This window comes from Ylistrum balloti, unplaced genomic scaffold (assembly GCF_031769215.1).
Source record: "Ylistrum balloti isolate Yb309-2 unplaced genomic scaffold, AGI_CSIRO_Ybal_v1 Utg371442, whole genome shotgun sequence".
NCBI classification, from domain to species: Eukaryota; Metazoa; Mollusca; class Bivalvia; order Pectinida; family Pectinidae; genus Ylistrum; species Ylistrum balloti.
In genome coordinates this window covers 139,176-150,896 of record NW_026782756.1, presented here as the reverse complement: position 1 = coordinate 150,896, position 11,721 = coordinate 139,176, and the positions used below count along the sequence as shown (strand labels likewise).

General features: G+C 36.7%; 1 long non-coding RNA gene across 1 annotated transcript; it reads right to left on the bottom strand.

The window, feature by feature from the left end:
- Positions 1-8,402: 8,402 nt before the first annotated feature.
- On the bottom strand, positions 8,403-10,477 carry LOC132562517 (uncharacterized). The gene is made up of 3 exons (XR_009554760.1): positions 10,461-10,477; positions 9,871-10,360; positions 8,403-9,820 (listed from the first exon to the last, which is right to left on the bottom strand). It is a non-coding gene; the product is annotated as an uncharacterized LOC132562517 (long non-coding RNA).
- Positions 10,478-11,721: the final 1,244 nt, after the last annotated feature.

Here is an 11,721-nt window from a genome sequence, read left to right as displayed (position 1 = left end):
AACTGTGACTAGTTCAGAGTATAATGGATGGTGTATAGCAACTGTGACTATAGCAACTGTGACTAGTTCAGAGTATAATGGATGGTGTATAGCAACTGTGACTAGTTCAGAGTATAATGGTGGTGTATAGCAACTGTGACTAGTTCAGAGTATCAGAGTATAATGGATGGTGTATAGCAACTGTGACTAGTTCAGAGTATAATGGATGGTGTATAGCAACTGTGACTAGTTCAGAGTATAATGGTGGTATAGCAACTGTGACTAGTTCAGAGTATAATGGATGGTGTATGGTGTAGCAACTGTGACTAGTTCAGAGTATAATGGTGTATAGCAACTGTGACTAGTTCAGAGTATAATGGATGGTGTATAGCAACTGTGACTAGTTCAGAGTATAATGGATGGTGTATAGCAACTGTGACTAGTTCAGAGTATAATGGATGGTGTATAGCAACTGTGACTAGTTCAGAGTATAATGGTGGTGTATAGCAACTGTGACTAGTTCAGAGTATAATGGATGGTGTATAGCAACTGTGACTAGTTCAGAGTATAATGGATGGTGTATAGCAACTGTGACTAGTTCAGAGTATAATGGTGTATAGCAACAGTGACTAGTTCAGAGTATAATGGTTGGTGTTTAGCTAGTGTGACTAGTTCAGAGTATATTGAATGGTGTATAGCAACTGTGACTAGTTCAGAGTATAATGAATGGTGTATAGCAACTGTGACTAGTTCATAGTATAATGGTGTATAGCAACTGTGACTAGTTCAGAGTATAATGGTGGTGTATAGCAACTGTGACTAGTTCAGAGTATAATGTATAGCAACTGCAACTGTGACTAGTTCAGAGTATAATGGATGGTGTATAGCAACTGTGACTAGTTCAGAGTATAATGTATGGTGTATAGCAACTGTGACTAGTTCAGAGTATAATGGTGTATAGCAACTGTGACTAGTTCAGAGTATAATGGTGTATAGCAACTGTGACTAGTTCAGAGTATAATGGATGGTGTATAGCAACTGTGACTAGTTCAGAGTATATTGAATGGTGGCAACTGTGTATAGCAACTGTGACTAGTTCAGAGTATAATGGATGCAACTGTGACTAGCAACTGTGACTAGTTCAGAGTATAATGGTGTATAGCAACTGTGACTAGTTCAGAGTATAATGGATGGTGTATAGCAACTGTGACTAGTTCAGAGTATAATGGACTGGTGTATAGCAACTGTGACTAGTTCAGAGTATAATGGTGGTGTATAGCAACTGTGACTAGTTCAGAGTATAATGGTGTATTGCTACTGTGACTAGTTCAGAGAATTTTGGATGGTGTATAGCAACTGTGACTAGTTCAGAGTATATTGGTGTATAGCAACTGTGACTAGTTCAGAGTATAATGGTGTATAGCAACTGTGACTAGTTCAGAGTATAATGGATGGTGTATAGCAACTGTGACTAGTTCAGAGTATAATGGTGTATAGCAACTGTGACTAGTTCAGAGTATAATGGTGTATAGCAACTGTGACTAGTTCAGAGTATAATGGATGGTGTATAGCAACTGTGACTAGTTCAGAGTATAATGGTGTATAGCAACTGTGACTATTCAGAGTATATGGTGTGTGATAGCAACAACTGTGACTAGCAAACTGTGACTAGTTCAGAGTATAATGGTGTATAGCAACTGTGACTAGTTCAGAGTATATTGCATGGTGTATAGCAACTGTGACTAGTTCAGAGTATAATGGTGTGACTATAGCAACTGTGACTAGTTCAGAGTATAATGGGTGTATAGCAACTGTGACTAGTTCAAAGTATAATGGTGTATAGCAACTGTGACTAGTTCATAGTATAATGGTGTATAGCAACTGTGACTAGTTCAGAGTATATTGAATGGTGTATAGCAACTGTGACTAGTTCAGAGTATAATGGATGGTGTATAGCAACTGTGACTAGTTCAGAGTATAATGGTGTATAGCAACTGTGACTAGTTCAGAGTATAATGGATATAGCAACTGCAACTGTGACTAGTTCAGAGTATAATGGTGATGGTGTATAGCAACTGTGACTAGTTCAGAGTATATTGAATGGTGTATAGCAACTGTGACTAGTTCAGAGTATAATGGTGATGGTGTATAGCAACTGTGACTAGTTCAGAGTATATTGAATGGTGTATAGCAACTGTGACTAGTTCAGAGTATAATGGTGTATAGCAACTGGTGTATAGCAACTGTGACTAGTTCAGAGTATAATGGTGTATAGCAACTGTGACTAGTTCAGAGTATAATGGTGTATAGCAACTGTGACTAGTTCAGAGTATAATGGATGGTGTATAGCAACTGTGACTAGTTCAGAGTATAATGGTGTATAGCAACTGTGACTAGTTCAGAGTATATTGAATGGTGTATAGGTGTATAGCAACTGTGACTAGTTCAGAGTATAATGGATGGTGTATAGCAACTGTGACTAGTTCAGAGTATAATGGTGTGTGACTATAGCAACTGTGACTAGTTCAGAGTATAGGTGTATAGCAACTGTGACTAGTTCAGAGTATAAATGGTGTATAGCAACTGTGACTAGTTCAGAGTATAATGGTGTATAGCAACTGTGACTAGTTCAGAGTATAATGGTGTATAGCAACTGTGACTAGTTCAGAGTATATTGAATGGTGTATAGCAACTGTGACTAGTTCAGAGTATATTGAATGGTGTATAGCAACTGTGACTAGTTCAGAGTATAATGGATGGTGTATAGCAACTGTGACTAGTTCAGAGTATAATGGTGTATAGCAACTGTGACTAGTTCAGAGTATATTGAATGGTGTATAGCAACTGTGACTAGTTCAGAGTATATTGAATGGTGTATAGCAACTGTGACTAGTTCAGAGTATATTGGTGTATAGCAACTGTGACTAGTTCAGAGTATAATGGTGTATAGCAACTGTGACTAGTTCAGAGTATATTGGTGTATAGCAACTGTGACTAGTTCAGAGTATATTGAATGGTGTATAGCAACTGTGACTAGTTCAAAGTATAATGGTGTATAGCAACTGTGACTAGTTCAGAGTATATTGAATGGTGTATAGCAACTGTGACTAGTTCAGAGTATATTGAATGGTGTATAGCAACTGTGACTAGTTCAGAGTATATTGAATGGTGTATAGCAACTGTGACTAGTTCAGAGTATATTGAATGGTGTATAGCAACTGTGACTAGTTCAGAGTATAATGGTGTATAGCAACTGTGACTAGTTCAGAGTATATTGGTGTATAGCAACTGTGACTAGTTCAGAGTATATTGAATGGTGTATAGCAACTGTGACTAGTTCAAAGTATAATGGTGTATAGCAACTGTGACTAGTTCAGAGTATATTGAATGGTGTATAGCAACTGTGACTAGTTCAGAGTATATTGAATGGTGTATAGCAACTGTGACTAGTTCAGAGTATATTGAATGGTGTATAGCAACTGTGACTAGTTCAGAGTATAATGGTGTATAGCAACTGTGACTAGTTCAGAGTATATTGGTGTATAGCAACTGTGACTAGTTCAGAGTATATTGAATGGTGTATAGCAACTGTGACTAGTTCAAAGTATAATGGTGTATAGCAACTGTGACTAGTTCAGAGTATATTGAATGGTGTATAGCAACTGTGACTAGTTCAAAGTATAATGGTGTATAGCAACTGTGACTAGTTCAGAGTATATTGGTGTATAGCAACTGTGACTAGTTCAGAGTATAATGGTGTATAGCAACTGTGACTAGTTCAGAGTATAATGGTGTATAGCAACTGTGACTAGTTCAAAGTATAATGGTGTATAGCAACTGTGACTAGTTCAGAGTATATTGAATGGTGTATAGCAACTGTGACTAGTTCAAAGTATAATGGTGTATAGCAACTGTGACTAGTTCAGAGTATATTGAATGGTGTATAGCAACTGTGACTAGTTCAAAGTATAATGGTGTATAGCAACTGTGACTAGTTCAAAGTATAATGGTGTATAGCAACTGTGACTAGTTCAGAGTATATTGAATGGTGTATAGCAACTGTGACTAGTTCAAAGTATAATGGTGTATAGCAACTGTGACTAGTTCAGAGTATATTGAATGGTGTATAGCAACTGTGACTAGTTCAGAGTATATTGAATGGTGTATAGCAACTGTGACTAGTTCAGAGTATAATGGATGGTGTATAGCAACTGTGACTAGTTCAGAGTATAATGGATGGTGTATAGCAACTGTGACTAGTTCAGAGTATATTGAATGGTGTATAGCAACTGTGACTAGTTCAGAGTATATTGAATGGTGTATAGCAACTGTGACTAGTTCAAAGTATAATGGTGTATAGCAACTGTGACTAGTTCAGAGTATAATGGATGGTGTATAGCAACTGTGACTAGTTCAGAGTATAATGGTGTATAGCAACTGTGACTAGTTCAGAGTATATTGAATGGTGTATAGCAACTGTGACTAGTTCAGAGTATAATGGATGGTGTATAGCAACTGTGACTAGTTCAGAGTATATTGAATGGTGTATAGCAACTGTGACTAGTTCAGAGTATAATGGATGGTGTATAGCAACTGTGACTAGTTCAGAGTATAATGGTGTATAGCAACTGTGACTAGTTCAGAGTATAATGGTGTATAGCAACTGTGACTAGTTCAAAGTATATTGAATGGTGTATAGCAACTGTGACTAGTTCAGAGTATAATGGATGGTGTATAGCAACTGTGACTAGTTCAGAGTATAATGGTGTATAGCAACTGTGACTAGTTCAGAGTATAATGGTGTATAGCAACTGTGACTAGTTCAGAGTATAATGGTGTATAGCAACTGTGACTAGTTCAGAGTATAATGGATGGTGTATAGCAACTGTGACTAGTTCAGAGTATATTGAATGGTGTATAGCAACTGTGACTAGTTCAGAGTATATTGAATGGTGTATAGCAACTGTGACTAGTTCAGAGTATATTGAATGGTGTATAGCAACTGTGACTAGTTCAGAGTATAATGGATGGTGTATAGCAACTGTGACTAGTTCAAAGTATAATGGTGTATAGCAACTGTGACTAGTTCAGAGTATATTGAATGGTGTATAGCAACTGTGACTAGTTCAAAGTTATTGTAGAGGATACCAAGTACACACTGCAATCCTTGTAGTATGTCTCAAGTGGTGGAATCATATAAGTGCGATTTGAGTCATGACCAGCAAGTGGTGTTAATATCTCAATCAGCAAATCGTTCATTTATTGTATTGGATTCAGATTTTTTATCACCAGAATCATGTAATCCTGTAATTGTGTAATGACCCTGATCACCAATAATAACATGTGTAGTAGCTTTTGTTTAATGCAGATAATTTTAATTTTGTTCTAGTTAACATACTTCTACATAACACCATGTTTTGCCACATAATAAGAAAATGCCACCTGTGATAGTCAAGGATTTATTCTTCCATAAATAATTATTTTGATATACATGTACAATTGTATCAATCTAAGAATATATACACCATGACAAATTTCATCATCAATGTAGTGTACATCTGCCATGATAACACATTCTAAATGTTGGCCATTTGGCTTGCATTTTATTTTCTTTAAAAACTGTCTAAAATCTCTTAAATTTATTCAACATAAATACCAATGTATTTTACCCAAGATATTCATACAATAAAATCCTGGCTGTGAAACAAAATCAGGCAAATGATGAAAAACGTTTCTCTATTTAGATGGGATTACATAAAATTTTGCTGTATAACAGCAAGGTGGTTGTCTGCTGGACTGGCTTCCATGCTAATTAGTCAGAATCTATTCAATGGCATCATGTATATACGGTATAAATTTTGTATATAGAAATTAAAGCAAATAATTATACCATACAGAACTATTGCACATCATGAACAGTAACAATAATCAGTAAAATAAATGTGCTGTAAAAGTATAAAACTCCCTGTCAAAGCCATTGTCACAACATAAAGGGAGACCAATCTTTATCACTAAGGAGTGTTCTGTAGCAAACACAGTATAAAAAGACAGAGTCAGATTATGCTAGGAGACCCTGTCTACCCTACTCGTGTGTTGAATTGGTCGATTTTATCCCTGAATTTGTGGCAGCCTCCATAAATACCTTTCAATGTAACAACAAAAGATGATTTAAAAGTTCTTATTGTGGTTCTAAATAAAATTTGTAATAAGCTGCTGTTTTGGTGACCTCTCTTGTCAGGAATATGATTCTCTATCGATTTTAAATTTTTTTGAAATTGAAAGGTTTCTGTGGTGTAATAAGTCTGACAGTAACATATCTTACCAACTATCACAAACATAAACGTTCTGACACATGCCATCATTTGTTACTTTGGAAAATAAAAAAGGCTGAATAAAACTGTCCACTAATGCTAGACAAGAGCACTTAAGATATCAAATACAGAGATATGCACCACGGATATAAATTACACACTCAACAGAACAAAACAAAGGATAAATCATCAAACAATAAAAACAAAGAGTGGCTACCTGGTGAAAACAGTAATGTCTCTTAAACCATATATCATCTCATTCAGGATATCGTACACCAGTGATAATAGTCTTATGATAAAGTTGCAGTTGGACAGTCCAAGACTTCCATTTTATTTGAAACAGATTACTGAATAAAAAGCAACCTCAAACCTGTACTCGTGCCTGTAACTAGTTATGTACTTGTGCCCATTAACAAGTAAATGTACTTCTGCCTTTTAACTAGAATGGTACTGTGCCTTTAAAACAGTAATATCTCATAAACCAAACATCATCTATTCAGGAAATCCTACACCTGCAGTTGGAACTTCCATCCTATTTGAAACAGATAAATTAATAAAAGGCAGCATCAAATTTGTACTTGTGTCTATTAACTAGTAATGAAATTGTAGCTTTCATCGAGTAAAGTACTCAAGTCTTTCCACTAGTAATGTACTAGAACCTTTCATCGAGTAAGGTACTCAAGTCTTTCCACTAGTAATGTACTAGAACCTTTCATCGAGTAAGGTACTCAAGTCTTTCCACTAGTAATGTACTAGAACCTTTCTCGAGTAAGGTACTCAAGTCTTTTCACTGGTAATGTACTAGAACCTTTCATCGAGTAAGGTACTCAAGTCTTTCCACTAGTAATGTACTAGAACCTTTCTCGAGTAAGGTACCCAAGTCTTTCCACTAGTAATGTACTAGAACCTTTCATCGAGTAAGGTACTCAAGTCTTTCCACTAGTAATGTACTAGAACCTATCTTGAGTAAGGTACTCAAGTCTTTCCACTAGTAATGAAATTGTAGCTTTCATCGAGTAAGGTACTCAAGTCTTTCCACTAGTAATGTACTAGAACCTTTCATCGAGTAAGGTACTCAAGTCTTTCCACTAGTAATGTACTAGAACCTTTCTCGAGTAAGGTACTCAAGTCTTTCCACTAGTAATGTACTAGAACCTTTCTTGAGTAAGGTACTCAAGTCTTTCCACTAGTAATGAAATTGTAGCTTTCATCGAGTAAGGTACTCAAGTCTTTCCACTAGTAATGTACTAGAACCTTTCATCGAGTAAGGTTCTCAAGTCTTTCCACTAGTAATGTACTAGAACCTTTCTCGAGTAAGGTACTCAAGCCTTTTTACTAGTAATGTACTACAACCTTTCATCGAGTAAGGTACTCAAGTCTTTCCACTAGTAATGTACTAGAACCTTTCATCGAGTAAGGTACTCAAGCCTTTTTACTAGTAATGTACTAGAACCTTTCATCGAGTAAGGTACTCAAGTCTTTCCACTAGTAATGTACTAGAACCTTTCTCGAGTAAGGTACTCAAGTCTTTTCACTAGTAATGTACTAGAACCTTTCATCGAGTAAGGTACTCAAGTTTTTCCACTAGTAATGTACTAGAACCTTTCTCGAGTAAGGTACTCAAGTCTTTCCACTAGTAATGTACTAGAACCTTTCTCGAGTAAGGTACTCAAGTCTTTCCACTAGCAATGTACTAGAACCTTTCTCGAGTAAGGTACTCAAGTCTTTTCACTAGCAATGTACTAGAACCTTTCTCGAGTAAGGTACTCAAGTCTTTTCACTAGCAATGTACTAGAACCTTTCTCGAGTAAGGTACTCAAGTCTTTCCACTAGTAATGTACTAGAACCTTTCTCGAGTAAGGTACTCAAGTCTTTCCACTAGTAATGTACTAGAACCTTTCTCGAGTAAGGTACTCAAGTCTTTCCACTAGTAATGTACTAGAACCTTTCTCGAGTAAGGTACTCAAGTCTTTTCACTAGTAATGTACTAGAACCTTTCTCGAGTAAGGTACTCAAGTCTTTTCACTAGTAATGTACTAGAACCTTTCTCGAGTAAGGTACTCAAGTCTTTCCACTAGTAATGTACTAGAACCTTTCATCGAGTAAGGTACTCAAGTCTTTCCACTAGTAATGTACTAGAACCTTTCATCGAGTAAGGTACTCAAGTCTTTCCACTAGTAATGTACTAGAACCTTTCTCGAGTAAGGTACTCAAGTCTTTCCACTAGTAATGTACTAGAACCTTTCATCGAGTAAGGTACTCAAGTCTTTCCACTAGTAATGTACTAGAACCTTTCTCGAGTAAGGTACCCAAGTCTTTCCACTAGTAATGTACTAGAACCTTTCATCGAGTAAGGTACTCAAGTCTTTCCACTAGTAATGTACTAGAACCTATCTTGAGTAAGGTACTCAAGTCTTTCCACTAGTAATGAAATTGTAGCTTTCATCGAGTAAGGTACTCAAGTCTTTCCACTAGTAATGTACTAGAACCTTTCATCGAGTAAGGTACTCAAGTCTTTCCACTAGTAATGTACTAGAACCTTTCTCGAGTAAGGTACTCAAGTCTTTCCACTAGTAATGTACTAGAACCTTTCTTGAGTAAGGTACTCAAGTCTTTCCACTAGTAATGAAATTGTAGCTTTCATCGAGTAAGGTACTCAAGTCTTTCCACTAGTAATGTACTAGAACCTTTCATCGAGTAAGGTACTCAAGTCTTTCCACTAGTAATGTACTAGAACCTTTCTCGAGTAAGGTACTCAAGTCTTTCCACTAGTAATGTACTAGAACCTTTCATCGAGTAAGGTACTCAAGTCTTTCCACTAGTAATGTACTAGAACCTTTCTCGAGTAAGGTACCCAAGTCTTTCCACTAGTAATGTACTAGAACCTTTCATCGAGTAAGGTACTCAAGTCTTTCCACTAGTAATGTACTAGAACCTATCTTGAGTAAGGTACTCAAGTCTTTCCACTAGTAATGAAATTGTAGCTTTCATCGAGTAAGGTACTCAAGTCTTTCCACTAGTAATGTACTAGAACCTTTCATCGAGTAAGGTACTCAAGTCTTTCCACTAGTAATGTACTAGAACCTTTCTCGAGTAAGGTACTCAAGTCTTTCCACTAGTAATGTACTAGAACCTTTCTTGAGTAAGGTACTCAAGTCTTTCCACTAGTAATGAAATTGTAGCTTTCATCGAGTAAGGTACTCAAGTCTTTCCACTAGTAATGTACTAGAACCTTTCATCGAGTAAGGTTCTCAAGTCTTTCCACTAGTAATGTACTAGAACCTTTCTCGAGTAAGGTACTCAAGCCTTTTTACTAGTAATGTACTACAACCTTTCATCGAGTAAGGTACTCAAGTCTTTCCACTAGTAATGTACTAGAACCTTTCATCGAGTAAGGTACTCAAGCCTTTTTACTAGTAATGTACTAGAACCTTTCATCGAGTAAGGTACTCAAGTCTTTCCACTAGTAATGTACTAGAACCTTTCTCGAGTAAGGTACTCAAGTCTTTTCACTAGTAATGTACTAGAACCTTTCATCGAGTAAGGTACTCAAGTTTTTCCACTAGTAATGTACTAGAACCTTTCTCGAGTAAGGTACTCAAGTCTTTCCACTAGTAATGTACTAGAACCTTTCTCGAGTAAGGTACTCAAGTCTTTCCACTAGCAATGTACTAGAACCTTTCTCGAGTAAGGTACTTAAGTCTTTTCACTAGCAATGTACTAGAACCTTTCTCGAGTAAGGTACCCAAGTCTTTTCACTAGCAATGTACTAGAACCTTTCTCGAGTAAGGTACTCAAGTCTTTCCACTAGTAATGTACTAGAACCTTTCTCGAGTAAGGTACTCAAGTCTTTCCACTAGTAATGTACTAGAACCTTTCTCGAGTAAGGTACTCAAGTCTTTCCACTAGTAATGTACTAGAACCTTTCTCGAGTAAGGTACTCAAGTCTTTTCACTAGTAATGTACTAGAACCTTTCTCGAGTAAGGTACTCAAGTCTTTTCACTAGTAATGTACTAGAACCTTTCTCGAGTAAGGTACTCAAGTCTTTCCACTAGTAATGTACTAGAACCTTTCATCGAGTAAGGTACTCAAGTCTTTCCACTAGTAATGTACTAGAACCTTTCATCGAGTAAGGTACTCAAGTCTTTCCACTAGTAATGTACTAGAACCTTTCTCGAGTAAGGTACTCAAGTCTTTCCACTAGTAATGTACTAGAACCTTTCATCGAGTAAGGTACTCAAGTCTTTCCACTAGTAATGTACTAGAACCTTTCTCGAGTAAGGTACCCAAGTCTTTCCACTAGTAATGTACTAGAACCTTTCATCGAGTAAGGTACTCAAGTCTTTCCACTAGTAATGTACTAGAACCTATCTTGAGTAAGGTACTCAAGTCTTTCCACTAGTAATGAAATTGTAGCTTTCATCGAGTAAGGTACTCAAGTCTTTCCACTAGTAATGTACTAGAACCTTTCATCGAGTAAGGTACTCAAGTCTTTCCACTAGTAATGTACTAGAACCTTTCTCGAGTAAGGTACTCAAGTCTTTCCACTAGTAATGTACTAGAACCTTTCTTGAGTAAGGTACTCAAGTCTTTCCACTAGTAATGAAATTGTAGCTTTCATCGAGTAAGGTACTCAAGTCTTTCCACTAGTAATGTACTAGAACCTTTCATCGAGTAAGGTTCTCAAGTCTTTCCACTAGTAATGTACTAGAACCTTTCTCGAGTAAGGTACTCAAGCCTTTTTACTAGTAATGTACTACAACCTTTCATCGAGTAAGGTACTCAAGTCTTTCCACTAGTAATGTACTAGAACCTTTCATCGAGTAAGGTACTCAAGCCTTTTTACTAGTAATGTACTAGAACCTTTCATCGAGTAAGGTACTCAAGTCTTTCCACTAGTAATGTACTAGAACCTTTCTCGAGTAAGGTACTCAAGTCTTTTCACTAGTAATGTACTAGAACCTTTCATCGAGTAAGGTACTCAAGTCTTTCCACTAGTAATGTACTAGAACCTTTCTCGAGTAAGGTACCCAAGTCTTTCCACTAGTAATGTACTAGAACCTTTCATCGAGTAAGGTACTCAAGTCTTTCCACTAGTAATGTACTAGAACCTATCTTGAGTAAGGTACTCAAGTCTTTCCACTAGTAATGAAATTGTAGCTTTCATCGAGTAAGGTACTCAAGTCTTTCCACTAGTAATGTACTAGAACCTTTCATCGAGTAAGGTACTCAAGTCTTTCCACTAGTAATGTACTAGAACCTTTCTCGAGTAAGGTACTCAAGTCTTTCCACTAGTAATGTACTAGAACCTTTCTTGAGTAAGGTACTCAAGTCTTTCCACTAGTAATGAAATTGTAGCTTTCATCGAGTAAGGTACTCAAGTCTTTCCACTAGTAATGTACTAGAACCTTTCATCGAGTAAGGTTCTCA